A 15,013-nucleotide genomic window follows, 5' to 3' on the forward strand; every position below is an offset into this window, starting at 1 on the left:
TGTACTCTGCATAGAAGTTAAATAAGCAGGGTGACAATATACAGCCTTGATGTACTCCTTTTCCTATTTGGAACAAGTCTGCTGTTCCATGTCTAGTTCTAACTGTTGCTTCCTGACCTGCATATAGGTTTCTCAAGAGGCCGGTCGGGTGGTCTGGTAGTCCCATCTCTTTCAGAATTTTCTACAGTTTATTGTGATCCACACAGTCAAAGGCTTTGGCATAGTCAATAAAGCAGAAATAGATATTTTGGGGAACTCTCTTGCTTTTTCGATGATCCAGCAGATGTTGGCAATTTGGTCTCTGGTTCCTCTGCCTTTTCCAAACCCAGTTTGAACATCTGAAAGTTCACGGTTCACATATTGCTGAAGCCTGGCTTGGAGAATTTTGAGCATTACTTTACTAGCATGTGAGATGAGTGCAACTGTGCGGTAGTTTGAGCATTCTTTGGCATTGCCTTTCTTTGGGATTGGAATGAAAACTGACCTTTTCCAGTCCTGTGGCCACTGCTGAGTTTTCCAAATTTGCTGGCATATTGAGTGCAGCACTTTCACAGCATCATCTTTCAGGATTTGAAATAGCTCCACTGGAATTCCATCACCTCCACTAGCTTTGTTCGTAGTGATGCTTTCTAAGGCCCACTTGACTTCACATCCCAGGATATCTGGCTCTAGGTAAGTGATCACACCATCATGATTATCTGGGTCGTGAAGATCTTTTTTTGTACAGTTCTTCTGTGTATTCTTGCCACCTCTTCTTAATATCTTCTGCTTCTGTTAGGTCCATACCATTTCTGTCCTTTATCGAGCCCATCTTTGCATGCAATGTTCCCTTGGTATCTCTGATTTTCTTGAAGAGATCTCTAGTCTTTCCCATTCTGTTGTTTTCCTCTATTTCTTTGCATTGATTGCTGAGGAAGGCTTTCTTATCTCTTCTTGCTCTTGTTTGGAACTCTGCATTCAGATGTTTATATCTTTCTTTTTCTCCGTTGCTTTTCACTTCTCTTCTTTTCAAAGCTATTTGTAAGGCTTCCCCAGACAGCCATTTTGCTTTTTTGCATTTCTTTTCCATGGGGATGATCTTGATCCCTGTCTCCTGTGCAATGTCACGAACCTCCGTCCATAGTTCATCAGGCACTCTATCTATCAGATCTAGTCCCTTAAATCTATTTCTCACTTCCACTGTATAATCATAAGGGATTTGATTTAGGTCATACCTGAATGGTCTAGTGGTTTTCCCTACTTTCTTCAATTTCAGCCTAAATTTGGCAATAAGGAGTTCATGATCTGAGCCACAGTCAGCTCCTGGTCTTGTTTGTTGACTGTATAGAGCCTCTCCATCTTTGGCTGCAAAGAATATAATCAATCTGATTTCGGTGTTGACCATCTGGTGATGTCCATGTGTAGAGTCTTCTCTTGTGTTGTTGGAAGAGGGTGTTTGCTATGACCAGTTTTCTTGGCAAAACTTTATTAGCCTTTGCCCTGCTTCATTCCATATCCCAAGGCCTAATTTGCCTGTTACTCCAGATACAGTCCATGGAATTCTCCAGGCCAGAATATTGGAGTGGGTAGCCTTTCCCTTCTCCAGGGCATCTTCCCAACCCAGGGTTTGAAGCCAGGCTCTCGCATTGCAGAAATATGACATACACTTTTTTATAATTTTTTGATTTCTATTAGTGACTGTGCTTTAACCATCAGCTTGCAAAATTTCTGAAAATTTCACAATCAGCTCTTGTGAACCAATTTGAATCAGCTCTGGCATGTGATTGCTTATGACACCTCCCTCTGCTTCACCCTCAATATCCAATCCATCAACCAATCTATTGATTTTACCTCCTAAATATTTCCTCCAGTCGACTCTCTTCTCTCCATCTTCATGGCCACCTTCCTGGTCCAAGACTGTTACCGGACTCTGGTTTGCTTGCCTGACATTCAGCAAAACCAATCCACTGTCACAGGATTCTGGTGAGGGAAAATGCAGTGTTTATTTGCAGGGCACCAAGCAAGGAGAATGCGCAGCTCATGCTCAAAGGACCCAAACTCCCTGTTGGCTTACATGCAAGGGTTTTTAAAGACAACATTAGGGGTAAGAGTTGCTGGGTATGTGATTGGCTTATGACCATTCTTCTGATTGGTTGGTGTTGAGGTGACAGGGTGATATTCCAGGAATTTCAATCATTGGTTTTCTGGCTTCAACCAGTTTGGAGTCTGGGTGCTTGGAGTCAGCATGTAATCCACACCTTCCACCTGGTGGAGGGGAGGGTCTTAGGTTCTGCAAAACAACCCAAGGATATAGGTCAAGATATTATCTATAGCTCTTGAGGAACTAAGTGTCTTGTAAGTGATTTATGGCTGAATTGCTGTTCAGGCTATTATTACTTTCCTTGCTTGACTGCTTGTCCTTTGTTGTACATTTTCTCATTTCTCTAATTATTAACTGCTTGAATTTACTCTTTGCATCTCAGGGATGGCCTCAGAGACTAAAGCTTTTTCTACAAATAAGAAGTGGGAGACTTGGAAGAGCTTATACCTGGAAAGGCTCTGCAGAGTCCTGCTCAGTTTCAAGACATGGCCATCTCCTGCCTGGATTGCTTTAGAAACCCCTTCTAACTTTCATTTTGCACATGTGCCTCCCACCACCTTGCCTTTCTTGTGAAGTTAGAGTAATCTTTTTATTATTTTTTTAGAAGTAGACTTTTTTTTTTTTTTAAACTGAAGTTTTAGGTTCACAACAAAATTGAGCAGAAGGTACAGAGGTTTTGTGCTTTCACACACGTACAGCCTCCTCCATGATCACCATCACCACCCCCCAACCAGAATAGAACATTTGTTACAGTTGACATAGCATCATTTATGTTGACATAGTATCATTGCTCAAAGTCCTTAGTTTATATTGGGGTTCACTCCTTGCGTTGTACATGTCTGTGGGTTTGGACAAATATGTGATGATATGTGGCTTCCCAGGTGGGTCAGTGGTAAAGACCTGCCTGCCAAGCAGGAAACATGGTTTGATCCCTGGGTCAGAAAGATTCCCTGGAGGAGAAACTGGAAATCACTCTAATATTCTTGCCTGGGAAATCCCATGGACAGAGGAGCCTGGTGGGCGATAGTCCATGGGATCACAAAGAGCCAAACACGACTGAGTGGCTAACACTTTCACACTTTTCCTTGAGAAAAGGGATCATGTCTGGTTCTGCTCCAGTACCAGGTATGGTATCTGGCACATAATACATGCTTAATAAATATTTATTGAGTGCATACATGCTGGCCAAAGCTTATTAACTCTGAATCTTGTAGACCTGTTATTTCTTTGTTGTTGTTCCAGATATTACTGTCCAGTGACATGCAAGGCCTGGTCTGAGGTTCCCATCTCAGAACCTTCCTCTTTAGTTAAGATGCCTTTTTTTAATGGTACAGCCACTTTGTTAATTTTATTTTTTAAAGTATTTATTTATTTTTATTTGGCTGTACTGTGTCTTAGTTGCAGCACATGGGATCTTAGATCTTTGTCGTGGCCTGCTAGATCTTTAGTGGTGGCATGCAATCTCTTTAGTTGCTGCATGGGATCTACTTCTCTGACCAGGGATCAAACCTGGGTCCCCTGCACTGGGAGCCTGGAGTCTTAGCCACTGGACCACCAGGGAAGTCCCTGGTTAAGATGCATCTTATCTCATTCTCCGTTGGAGTTTATTCCTTTAGCCAGCTTATACTCTATTTACAAAGACCTTTAAACTGAGATAAGAGACAGAAAAATTAAGAAACTATTTTTTTTTTTTGTATTTCTCCTAGATTGAATTTTCCAGAAGCACGATATATAACACCGTTAACTAGCTCACTTTACACCAAGTGCCAGCTTTGCAGGCATGGCCTGGATGATGCTCCACTTTACTCTTTAATTTTGAGTCATTTGGCCGATAATTACCATCTAGGGTTTTGGACACGAAAGAGAAATTGCCATCTTATTTGGCTTAAAGCCCTCATTTACTCAGTGTATTCAAAAAACCGTTTTCTAGAGTAGGAGGATTCGTTAGAGTTGCTCACACACTCCAAGGCATACTTTCTGCATCAGTCGTCTGTGGCACTTCAGGGCAGACATTAATCAAATTCTTGGCAGAGGTTTGTAGGAATATTAATGTGGGTGGAGGGTTTGATCCATTGTCTCCTTCAAGTAGGAGGAAAAGATAGCAGACTGGCTGCCCGGCAAAGGCTGAATGAATCTCATGGTAATTTAAATGGAAAGGATTAACCAGTCCCTAAGGTTGTTTTCCAACTGCTCCTCGGTGCTTAAGCCGAGACTGCCACACCTTAAGGCTTCCAGTTCAGGTTTCCATAAATCTCTAAGCTAGGCTCCCCTAGCTTTGCATGAAAGATCCGACCCCTACATGCAAAGTAGAGAATCCCATCTGTATCCAGGTGGCACTGAGGGTACAGGATTCTGATAGTTGAGGGGTTGAGAAGCTCGCCTTTCATTTGGCTTGATTGCGAAGGCACTGGTCTCTAAGTGCAATGAAAAGTTAAAGTCAAACTTCTCCATCCCCTCTTGCTAGCTCTTAAGATACGATGCCCTCAGTGACAGGGAGCTGGGACAGTATCTTCTCAGAAGTTTACATTTCAAAAGGGAAAAAAAAAAACCCAGACCTTTGAAAAATATTTATGGCTTGTAAAACTGGACAGAGGCTTACCTCTAGAGATTTATAGACACAACTAAAAGTTAGAGCAGGGATTTACAACCACTGAGTTTATCCTGGAAATTTTCTGGCAAGGGAAGGGGAGAAACCGTCTCTTTTCACTTTAACAGCCTGGAAGATTCTCCCCCTCCCACTCCACCTGGCCCCTTCTAGGTGATTTTCAATACCCCTAAAACGTTTGGAGTGATTAGAATAGAAGGAATAAAATTTATGGTTGTTTTACTTTTGGGGAGGGTCTATTTTTTCCCCCAAAAGTATTATTATAAAAAGTAACATAATTTCACTGTAAAGAAATTGCAAAAGTAAAGAACATTAAAAGGAAACTCAAAATCACCCTTTGAGGTTCACACTGAAAGGATGAACTAAATTTGGGACTGCTTGGGAATTATGTAAATATCCTGTTATAATTAACAGTGAACTCTTTTGTATTTTTCCATCATCAAAGCTCAGGATAATTGAATAAGATGTATACCAAATGAAATATCATATCTAGACTAATTACTAGAGAACCAAAGGAAGCGATTATAATTATCATTAACTTTCTAATCACCATACCAGCACAACACCTCCATTTATATTGCAAAATGCCAATGAGTGGAAGATACAAAGAGGAAGATGTCACAGAAGAAAGAGTAGCTAAGAATGAGAGGTTCCCCCTTCTCTTTTATTTCCCTTTCTCAGAAATCCAGTTCTGCATTCCCCACACCTTACTACCGACCACAACTCTGAATCTTAATTACACTGCTGATAGTATGACTGTTCCATCTGACAGATCAGGTTATTTACCATTTCTTCCTTGTCTGCTGCTCATTTGCTCCACACATATTTACTGAGCACCTTTTATGTGCCAGCCACTGAAACCAAACAGGACCCTGTGGGGCTCCTGGGCACAAAAGCCCTTCTGGGCCCCCTATTTCTCGATTACAGAAAATAGGCTTCATTCAGCCTCATGACCTTCCATGAGTTCTAGTGGGCAGGTTCAAACAGTGGCTAAGCAGGGAAGGGAGGGGATGCGGAGACAAGGGAGGAGCAGTCAAGAAACAGTTGCACAGTTTAGGGGCAGGGTCCTGGTTCCCTATCAAGGGATACATCTAAGAATATCCAGGAGTTGTTTTGCAGATACTGAAACCCCTAGCAGGTAAAAGTTAACTGTATGCTGTCCACAAGCAAGGAGACCCCAGACTGGTTGGAACCAGAAGGTTGATGATACTTATCTCACCATCAACCAATCAAAAGAAGGTCCACAAGCTGATCACACCCTCCTCTTTGAACCATTACTATAAAACTCCTCACTACCTCCTCCAGGTTTGGACACACAATTTTGAAGGTATTAGCCCACTGTGGCCCCCTTTGCCTGGCAGAGCAATAAAGCTATTCTTTTCTGCTTCACCCAGAACTCTGCTTTGGACATTTAATAAGGTGTCAGTATACAGAGGCCAGGTTTGGCATCATCATTAGTCTAGGAGCTGGGGATACAACCATGAACAAGACAAGTATGATCCATTCTAACAATGTTTTCCTCTCTCCTTGTTGCCAAATGCAAGTTCATGTGCCCACTGCACAGCGAGGCCAAACAAATTGAAAGGTCGGAGTTTGGAGTAGAGAGCGATTTATTAAGCGTCACACATGGAAAACGTGTAGCGCATGCTCAAAGGACATGAACTCCCAGATGGTTTCAAGGGAAACGTTTTTATAGGCAAAATTTGGAGTGAAGGCTGCAGGGCGTGTGGTTTTCTTCTATTGGTTGCTGATGGGCGTCCCAAGTGGCTCAGTGGTAAAGAATCTGCCTGCTAATCCAGGGGACTCGGGTTTAATTCCTGGGTCTGGAAGATCCCCTGGAGAAGTAAATGGCAACCCACTCCAGTTTTCTTGCCTGGGAAATTCCATGGACAGAGGAGCCTGGCGGGCTGCAGTCCATGGGGTCCCTAAGAGTCGGACACGACTGAGCGGCTTCACTTTCACTTTTCACTTTCATGCATTGGAGAAGGAAATGGCAACCCACTCCAGTGTTCTTGCCTGGAGAATCCCAGGGACAGAGGAGCCTAGTGGGCTGCCGTCTATGGGGTCGCACTGAGTCGGACACGACTGAAGCGACTTAGCAGGTAGCAGGAGACATGACTGAATGACTGAACACACACATGCTATTTAAGGTAATGATTTCAGCCATTTGGGAGAGTTACTCAGTTTTCCTGGGTCGCTCCCATGTATACTCATTATTAAATTTTTGTTTGATTTTTCTCCCGTTAATCTGTCTCATATCAGTTTAATTCTTAGACCAGCCAGAAGAACCTGGAGGGTAGAGGAAACCGTCTTCCTCCCCAGCAGAATCTTTACATTTTTATCTACTTTTTTCCTGCTAAAAAAAAGAGGAGTCAAATGAGTCAATATAATAATAAAATGACTCCAGAAATAAATAAAATAGGAAGTGAAACTCCTCTACAACCCTAACCTCTAGAGATAAATGTAGTTCACAATTTGATGTGTACTCTTCCAATTGGTTTCTCTTTTTATGTAGCTCTGTCTATCCAAAACACACATCCATGTGTATATTTATATCCTATTGCTGATAAAAAATTAATCAATCATTGATCTAAGAAAGAAATGGAAAGTTTTATTCAAGCCAACCTGAGGATTATAACCTGGAAGACAGTCTTTTAGAAAGCTCTGAGGATTGTTCCAAAGAGGTAAACAGAAAGGCCAGTATATATGTGATTTTGGTGAAGGGGTACGCTCAGTCAAGTGCGTGCTTAAGTCGCTTCAGTCCTGCCTGACTATTTGCAACCCCATGGACTGTAGCCTGCCAACTCCTCTGTCCATGGGATTCTCCAGGCAAGAATGCTTGAGTGAGTTGCCATTCTCTTCTCCAGGGTATCTTCCTGACCCAGGGATTGAACCCAGGGTCTCCTGCATTGAAGGCAGATTCTTTACTGTCTGAGCCACCAGGGAAGCCCACAGTCAAGCATGCATCTCAGTAAAAGATTACTGCTATCCACAAGGAACACATAGCTCAGTTAATGGCTTTATGGCTTCCCCTATGGCTCAGCTCGTAAAGAATCCGCCTGCAATACAGGAGACCTGGGTTTAATCCCTGGGTTGGGAAGATCCCCTGGAGAAGGGAAAGACTACCCACTCCAGTATTCTGGCCTGGAGAATTCCATGGACTGTATAGTCCATGGGGTTGCAAAAAGTTGGACACGACTGAGCAACTTTCACTTAATGGCTTTAGTGCTTTTCCAAGTTTGAAAAGATGCGAGAAACTGGATTAAAATTTTTTTCTCCTGAAAATATCTGATTATCTGAGGGCCAGTTCTGCCAGTTTTCATAGAACATGAAGTGCTTCATCCTGACCTTCACCCTGAATTACTTTCAGGATTTATTGTAGGTCACTGATTGCGGTGGCTACTGACTTGACTCCTGTTGAACTGCATAGTGGATAACATTCTTTATTTGTCAAACCCCTCCTTTTAATTTTGACCAAGGTTTGGAGGCATTTGGTGACTGGTTTGCCCCATGATGCTAGAAATGCTCATTCTAGGTCAGAGGAAGATTCCATTGATAGGCCACTCAATGGACTATTTCTGGGCTACATCCTCTTAACAGCCTCTGGACCACCTTACCTGTCTTACTAGTCTGATGTGGTCCAGGAAATCTTTTCCTCTTGTTACTTCTTCCCATATTTACTGTTACACTATTGACCTTTCAAATTGCCTAATCATCACTAATTTTATCTGAGGCTCAATTACATGTTTGGTAATGCAAGAAACAATAACCTTGTAAAATAGTCAGAATACAAGTAATATACCTAGTAACATTAATATCGGAGAAGGCAATGGCAACCCACTCTAGTACTCTTGCCTGGAAAATCCCATGGACAGAGGAGCCTGGTAGGCTGCAGTCCATGGGGTCACTAAGAGTCGGACACGACTGAGTGACTTCACTTTCACTTTTCACTTTCATGCATTGGAGAGGGAAATGGCAACCCACTCCAGTATTCTTGCCTGGAGAATCCCAGGGAGGGGGGAGCCTGGTGGGCTGCCATCTATGGGGTTGCACAGAGTCGGACATGACTGAAGCGACTTAGCAGCAGCAGCAGCAGCAACATTAGTATGGTCATAAGTAAGTAATTGGCTTCCCTGGTGGCTCTGTAGTGAAGAATCTACCTGCTAATGTTGGAGACTTGGGTTCAGTCCTTGGATCAGGAAAATGTCCTGGAGAAGGAAATGGCAATCCACTCCAATATTCTTGCCTGGGAAATCTCATGGGCAGAGGAGCCTGATGGGCTACAGTCCATGGGGTCTCAAAAGAGTGGGACACGACTTAGTGACTAAAATAACGACAATAACAAAGTAAATATTTAAGCTAAGAACTTCCATTTTGTGTGGGCTAGTATCTCCCCAGGTTGTCTGACCAGTCTGTTCTGCACCAGTCCTTAAGGGAAATAATATTAGCATTGTATCAGTACATAAAGTTTACCAAAGATGTCTGCACATAGAAGGTGTGTGGTGGGTCATCGTGACCCTTTACAGGATTGAGAAATGAATGTTACTTGCTAGGGATAATTGGTGCCAGAAGAAGAAAAGTTAATCTTTATGGTTGATCAGGTATTTTTGCCATTAGGGAGGCTTAATTAATGCATAATGGTACAGTACACACCAGAGGGGAGGAAAGAGGCCAAAGGACAGAGAAAAAGTTTCGTGTTAAAATTTCTCATCTTGTTTTAAAATGTGAATTTTATTTCATCACTATATATAATTTAAAAACTGAAACAGGATGGTGGTAGTCAAAGGAATCTTCAATTGCCTTTCCCCCCCTTATTTGATAGTATATCTTGACTTGAATTTCCTCTAAGTTCCTTTCCAACTTCAAAATTGTATGCTTTTGAATCAAAGCCAAAATCTCACTTATTTTTATTAAATAGATCTCATTATTATAAATGTACATGGTAAGTGTATTTAGCAATATAAAAAGGACTAAAATGAAGTATAAAGCCTCCCTCCTCTTCACAGCCTATTCCACTCTTCAAGACTGTCAATTATTTATAACAGTTTTCTGAGTATCCGTTCAGAAATTTCCAGGGCAAATATATATATATATATATATATATACCTGTCGCAGTCCTTTCATGGACCGGAACCTGGAGGTCCAGAGTCGACGATAAGAAAGTGAAAGAGGGAAAGAGACTAATATTCCCTGGGTTACGTGGAAAACCAGTAAAGCCCTAGAACAGGGCTTGCACCACTCAAGAAGGCACAGGGCATCCTCTCAAGGAGGTCTTGAAAGCCCAGGCAGGAAAGTGAGCTCTGCAGGTTTCCATGCTCCAGAGAACTTAGTCAGAGAGAGAGAGGGAAAGAGAAAGAAGGACATGGGGACCCAAGTCTCTAGTGGAACAAAGGTGCTTTATTGAACTTTGTGTGAGTATATATACTGTTTTACAAGGTAGCTTTTTCAGCAAAGATTAAGATCAAAAGACCAGACTTACAAGTTACCAAGAAAACAGGGAGTAATAGGGGTTATAAGGCCAGAAGACAATCCATATCTTAAGAAAGAGGGTCATGATTAATCATTTTTACCGTATGGAAAAGTTAATGAAGGAAATCCATGCATGCATTCCATCCCATGACCTCAGTCCTGGGAGCAGCGTGCCGCTCCACTCGTTCCTATTACCAAGAACTGATAAGGAACAGAGGGCTCATGAGAGACAGAAAACAGCACACAGGAATCCTACTGTTAAACGTTCCCTGACATGTACCCACACACATTTATATTCACAAAAGGAACTCACCTTTTTCACTTGTTATATAATTCAATGGAAAGAATTCCAAGTATTTAATAACTTTGTCTTGGATAAATGTCTCTTAAAGAAAAATTTAGCCAAAACAAAACAAAAAATCAGTAAAATCATCAGTCAGGTCTGTGAATTGTCAAATACTCAGCTACCTAGCCACACTCCAAACGGCTTTCCATTCTCTGAAAGCCATTCTCCTTTTTTTCTTTTAAGATACTCATGAGTTTTTTCTTTGTCTTTTTTGCTGGACAGGGTTCCCATATGAAAACTACATCTCTCAGCCTCCACTGCAGTAAGGTCCGTCCATGTGACTGCATTCTGTCCAATGGGCTGTGAGAGGAAGTGCTGGGGACAGCTTCTAATTCATGGCTAGTAACGTCTGTGTGGTCTTCCCTTTTGTCATTCATTTACCCCTTCCTACTTGTTGGAATGTGGACCCTGGATCGTGGGAACAAGAACGACATCTTAGAGATGAAAACACAATGAAGTAAAAGGCTCCTTGGGCTCCTGACAACTCTGCAAAGCAGAACCACCAAAACCACTTCCATTTTGGGGGGAGATCAAGAAATATACATTTTTTCTTTTCTCTCATGCATGCATGTGTGCTCAGTCGTATCCAGCTCTTTGCAACTCCATGGAGTGTAGCCCACTGGACTTCTCTGTCCATGGAATTTTCCAGGCAGGAACGCTGGAGTGGGTTGCCATTTCCTACTTCACTGCTCTTATAAGACTGTTATTTGAAGTTTCTTCTATACACTGCCAAGTGTCTGTCCTCATTATATGATATTATTTCAAGATATTTTAAGGACATTATTGAAAGTTATTATCTCCTTGTCCAAAGGCCCATTTTTCAAAATCAAAGGATCAGCATTAAGCTATGAATGTTTTACCATGATGATTAAAATTATTCTGGGGAAACTAATGACAAGGGAAAAAATGGGAACATCAACACATAACCAATTTTCTCCCCCAACTTTGATCTTTAGTTTCCTCCCCAGAAAACAAGGGCAGGACCACAGGGGCCCCTTCGAATGGAAGACTTTTGTGCTCATGGTACATTTCCCAATTAGCCAGGAGCAAATTTTCTGCTCATTTGTCTCTGAACACAATGACTTTCCTTGGAGGGATTTGACTTTTCTAACAGAAACTAAGGTTAATAAAGAAAGGCAGTGAGAAGACATTTTAAATACAAGAGTGGCAAAGAGGGGAGAATGAAGTTACCTGGAACCTAAGTATCCTGTCTGTTTGCACCAGGAGTCACATCCTTGAAAGCTGAGAAGAAACTCTCACATACCCTGCTCCTGACCTCGCATCAGACTTATTTTGTTGTCGTTCAGTCGCTAAATCATCTCTGACTCTTTGTGACCCCTTAGACTGCAGCACGCCAGGCTCCTCTGTCCTCCACTGGCTCCCAGAATTTGCTCAAGTTCATGTCCATTGAGTTAGTGATCAGACTTATCACCTGGGGATGAAATAAAAGTCACTTATTATGGCAAGGCAAGAAGAATTTAAACATAAATTTTTTTCTCTGCCCATTTGGGCCTCCTTTCTTCCTTTTGGCATGTATTCAGTTCAGTTCAGTTCAGTCGCTCAGTCGTGTCTGACTGTGACCCCATGAATCGCAGCACGCCAGGCCTCTCTGTCATGCATGTGCATTTACCAAACCTCCCTAAGAGATAATGAAATCATTAGGTGGCATTTCAGGGGGTTCCAAGGAGCTTCGGTTCTTTATGTCTCAGCACAGAAAGAATTCAGTGGGAGGCAAAGTGATAGGTAAGACGTGATTTATTAGAATAGGATGCCTGTGAGGTTTACAAATATGCAAGTGAGAGGGTGCCACACCCCAGGTCTTAGTGGGCTACAGTTTTATAATCAAAGGAAAAGTGGGTAGGGGAGAAAGACTAACTTTTTCTTCATTCTTGAGCAGATATCACGCTTCCATTATTAGTTCCTCCTCCATGTCAGGTGGGAGAGTTTTCTCGTCCCTACATGGTCATGCTGGGACAGTCATGGCACTATGGAAAAATTATTTCAGATCTTGGTACAATGAGGATTTCACTTTGTAACATCACCTTTCCATAAATTATTGTTTGTGTGTGCACAGAGCATGTCCTAAGGGTCATTAACTTACAGAGCTCACTGGGCAGGATGTGGGTCCTGCCACCATTGTTTTATTGTTTGGGTGCATGTTTCCCGCTTCTGATGCATGGTTTTGTTGCTGAGAAAGCCTGCTTGATTTTGGGGTTAAACAAACCTGCTTCCTTGAGTGATCATTAACTTACAGGGGTCTCCTACAGTTTTCTTCTTTACTTACAAACCCCTAGTGGGATTAACTCCCTTTACTCTGTCCCCATTGATAACAGTCTTTAATTTTTTAAGGAGTAGAAAGGATATGGGAAGTCGTTCAGTCATGTCCGACCCTTCATGACCCCATGGACTGCAGCCTACCAGGCTCATCCATCCATGGGATTTTCCAGGCAAGAGTACTGGAGTGGGGTGCCATCGCCTTCTCCGAGTTGAGGTGACATTATTTGCATTGTACATGTGAATCTGGATTGTGTAAACGATTAGTAAGTCATTTGATGTACAGTTCAGTTCAGTCACTCAGTCGTGTTTGACTCTTTGTGACCCCATGAATCGCAGCACACCAGGCCTCCCTGTCCATCACCAACTCCTGGAGTTCACCCAAACTCATGTCCATCGAGTTGGTGATACCATCCAGCCATGTCATCCTCTGTCGTCCCCTTCTCCTCCTGCCCCCAATCCCTCCCAGCATCAGAGTTTTTTCCAATGAGTCAACTCTTCACATGAGGTGGCCAAAGTACTGGACTTTCAGCTTTAGCATCATTCCTTCCAATGAACACCCAAGACTGATCTCCTTTAGGGTGGACTAGTTGGATCTCCTTGCAGTCCAAGGGACTCTCAAGAGTCTTCTCCAGCATCACAGTTCAAAAGCATCAATTCTTTGGTGCTCAGGTTTCTTCACAGTCCAACTCTCACGTCCATACATGACCACAGGAAAAACCATAGCCTTGACTAGACGGACTTTTGTTGGCAAAGTAATGTCTCTGCTTTTGAATATGCTATCTAGGTTGGTCATAACTTTCCTTCCAAGGAGTAAGCGTCTTTTCATTTCATGGCTGCGATCACCATCTGCAGTGATTCTGGAGCCCCAAAAAAGAAAGTCTGACACTGTTTCCACTGTTTCCCCATCTATTTGCCATGAAGTGATGGGACCAGATGCCATGATCTGTTTTCTGAATGTTGAGCTTTAAGCCAACTTTTTCACTCTTCTCTTTCACTTTCATCAAGAGGCTTTTTAGTTCCTCTTTACTTTCTGCCATAAGGGTGGTGTCGTCTGCATATCTGAGGTTATTGATATTTCTCCCGGCAATCTTGATTCCAGCTTATGCTTCTTCCAGCCCAGCATTTCTCATGATGTACTCTGCATAGAAGTTAAATGATCAGGGTGACAATTTACAGCTTTGATGTACTCCTTTTCCTATTTGGAATCAGTCTGTTGTTCCATGTCCAGTTCTAACTGTTGCTTCCTGACCTGCATATAGGTTTCTCAAGAGGCTGGTCAGGTGGTCTGGTATTCCCATCTCTTGTAGAATTTTCCACAGTTTATTGTGATCCACACAGTCAAAAGCTTTGGCATAGTCAATAAAGTAGAAGTAGATGTTTTTCGGGAACTCCTCTTGCTTTTTTGGTGATCCAGAAGATGTTGGCAATTTGATCTCTGGTTCCTCTGCCTTTACTAAAACCAGCTTGAATATCTGGAAGTTCACAGTTCACGTATTGCTGAAGCCTGGCTTGGAGAATTTTGAGCATTACTTTACTAGCGTGTGAGATGAGTGCAATTGTGCGGTAGTTTGAGCATTCTTTGGCATTGCCTTTCTTTGGGATTGGAATGAAAACTGACCTTTTCCAGTCCTGTGGCCACTGCTGAGTTTTCCAAATTTGGTGGCATATTGAGTGCAGAACTTTCACAGCATCATCTTTCAGGATTTGGAATAGCTCCACTGGAATTCCATCACCTCCACTAGCTTTGTTCATAGTGATGCTTTCTAAGGCCCACTTGACTTCACATTCCAGGATGTCTGGCTCTAGGTGAGTGATCACACCATCATGATTATCTGGGTCGTGAAGATCTTTTTTTGTACAGTTCTTCTGTGTATTCTTGCCACCTCTTCTTAATATCTTCTGCTTCTGTGAGGTCCATACCATTTCTGTCCTTTATCGAGCCCATCTTTGCATGAAATGTTCCCTTGGTATCTGTAATTTTCTTGAAGAGATCTCTAGTCTTTCCCATTCTGTTGTTTTCCTCTATTTCTTTGCATTGATCGCTGAGGAAGTCTTTCTTATCTCTCCTTGCTATTCTTTGGAACTCTGCATTCAGATGCTTATATCTTTCCTTTTCTCCTTTGCTTTTCACTTCTCTTCTTTTCACAGCTATATGTAAGGCCTCCTCAGATAGCTATTTTGCTTTTTTTGCATTTCTTTTCCATGGGGATGGTCTTGATCCCTGTCTCCTGTACAG

This window comes from Bos indicus x Bos taurus, chromosome 25, assembly GCF_003369695.1.
Source record: "Bos indicus x Bos taurus breed Angus x Brahman F1 hybrid chromosome 25, Bos_hybrid_MaternalHap_v2.0, whole genome shotgun sequence".
NCBI classification, from domain to species: Eukaryota; Metazoa; Chordata; class Mammalia; order Artiodactyla; family Bovidae; genus Bos; species Bos indicus x Bos taurus.